Source organism: Amblyomma maculatum, chromosome 10 (genome assembly GCF_055883805.1).
Source record: "Amblyomma maculatum isolate TAMU_Amacu chromosome 10, ASM5588380v1, whole genome shotgun sequence".
Lineage (NCBI taxonomy): Eukaryota > Metazoa > Arthropoda > Arachnida > Ixodida > Ixodidae > Amblyomma > Amblyomma maculatum.
This window is the reverse complement of record NC_139353.1, coordinates 34,058,841-34,061,563: the sequence shown is the minus strand read 5'-3', so window position 1 is coordinate 34,061,563 and position 2,723 is coordinate 34,058,841.

The following is a 2,723-nucleotide window of genomic DNA, read 5'->3' as shown; positions in this document are numbered from 1 at the left end:
CGAATGTGGCGGTGCCTCTTGATTATTTTGGCAGAGATATTTTCATTTTCTTTCGCAGGTGGCACAAAAGTTTGTAGAGGCTATAATTTTGCTTCATTTGCTGCGTCGTTCATTATTAAGCGGTGCTGTTGTTATGCAGACAGCTCTGGTTTATTATAAGATGATGTCGTACACGTTTTGTCACAACTGTAGATTTTCTGAGCAATGCCAAAGTGGGGTAGAGAGAAAGTACAGTTTACTGTCGACCGGTGGTTTTCGCGCGAGGTGAAGCATGGTCCGTGTATCCAGAGTTTCTTAATCCGACCAATTTCGAAACTTAAGGTAGCTTAGGCTTGCGGCCAGTATGGAGGATAGCAGACAGTGGCGTCAGCCAATAGTCGAAAATTAAGCTATCGTTGGCACGCTGAAACTTTTCTTTCTCCACAGAACAACGCGTTGAGCAATGCTAAGCAATTATTTCCGAAAGCTGTAGGTGGCGCGACAGTCTACAAACTTTCGAATTCAAGAGCAGTTTGCAACCAAACACCTGCGTGGAATTTCGTAAATGACACAATGCAAATTATATAGATATAATTGATTAATCCGGAAGCAGAAAGCCCTAAATATTCAATTCGGGAGCGCTTGTGTTTTGCGAAACCGTTTTCGGAAGTGATCAGGTGACTTTATGGCGCCGGAGAAACCAAAAGCTGAAGAAGGTGCTCCGTGAGGAACCGCAGATGGACAAACAGGGCGTTATTTCTACTTTTTAAGGTGCACATTATGAGATGTGAGTCGAAATGGATTAATAGAGTGAGCATGCATGCTTCCTGCTATGTCCTGGAAGGGCTTTTCAAAGCACTGCTTGTTACTATGCGTGCCACATCGCAGAAAGAAGTCGATACCACATTTGTGAGGTAACATGATGTTTTTTCTTCTGTCTTTGTTTTCTCCGGCTAAAAGTTCACCACTGTTCAGCCATTAGCGTAAGTTTGCCGTGTTGATGGCGAGTTTCAGAAAAAAACGTCCAGAACCAGAAAAAAAGAAAGAAAAAACATCAGAGTTCATGCCGTCTTTGTCAAATGTAACCGAACTGTCGTGACTACAGAAAAAGCAAAGTCGAGCCCTCGTCACCGTCGAGGGTATCCTGTGTCACGTGAACTGCATCATCCTCATACATAAGTGAATGATAAAAAGTATCCTCATCAAATATGAAGCGGTAAGAGCTAGTCTACTTACAAATGGCAAAGACGGTTCATCAGTATACTACAAATAAGAACTCCAGACATACTGCAATATTCATTCAGTAGTTGTTTTAGTTGGATAAGTAACCAGTATCGACGTCACGGTAGCGATCGCGTTGAACCAACCATGAACACTTGTTGCGTAATATTTCGAGAACCATCATTTACTTTTATCAAACCTTGCTTCTTCGCCATTTTAACAAGCTAAGGCGCGAGCAAAGGCCATCGAGGTCAAGTGCTGCATGTCTAGTATTGTGTGCAACGCTAGAAAGACAACGATACACTCGTTGACGCTGCGAGCTCTATTCATACTCAAGACTGCTTGTGAACTTGGCTTAAAAGGAAAGCAGCCAGAAAGAGGCGAACAAAAAAGAAAAAAGAAAGCGACGGGGTTTCGAGTGAATCCCGAGCCATCTCACCAGTACAGCGTTTTCTGGGGCGATTCTTTACTCTATTTGTTTCCTTATAGCAGCCAGTCGCTGTTGTTGATACGCATGAGCGCTTTAGCCAGCCTTTCACCAGCTCGGTCCGTTAAGCGCGTCAAAGAGCTCCAAACGCCATCTATATACATAGGCTACAAGCGGAAAAAAAATAATAAAACGGACGACTATCGTCCTTTCTTCCACTTTCTACACAAATACGCGAAGTTCCTGAATGAGCAAAATGTTGCTTTCCCATCTCGAGCCGCCACCAGTTCAACTTCTTCTTCCCGGTGTATCTCAGACAAATCACGAACGCTCTGCGTGGGAGTGGGTCTTGCTTCCTTGGCCTCCATTTTCCTTCGTGCTTCTTTAAATCTTGCACCTACATCACCGGACTTTAAGGTAGTCGCTCGGCAACATCCACACTTTCGGTGCATAAGTGCGACTCTAGCTCCTGGGATGGGAATGTGGGCACAGGCTCTGCAGAAAGTACTCAGACCACACGTGTCAGAGTAGTGACTTTCAGGCTTCTGTGGCACTGCTCTTCCTGACGGTGCTGTTCGAAACCCTATTGAAGCCATTCTGTAAGCTCATAAGGAAACCATAAGCGGCACACGGAATCTGTGCAAACAGCACACGAGCAAATGCCGAAATAAACGAGGATTTAGCACGAAGTCATAAGATAGCTACACCGTAAGTACATGGAAATTATATATACGAAAAATTAAAGAACTCATGAGGACATCTATATAACTTCAATATCTTAAGAACTCCTTATGTCTAATGCGTAAGTCTCATGACAAGACCCAGTATTTTCGCTGGTCACTCCGAATCTGGCCTAGAGACTTTCGGCAGAGCCTGTACGCATAAAGTTACACCGCCAGATGGAGCTAAGTGCACAACTACGACAGGGCATAACAAGCCATGTACCTCAACCTACGTTATTAAATCGCTATGTCTAGGCATTCTAGCATGTAGCTCCCTCCCTCGACGGCGAAGGTATCGCTACTGAGCGATCAAACTGCTCCTGCTCCGCTCTGCTTACAAGTACAACCGTATTGGAGACTTTGAGTATATCATT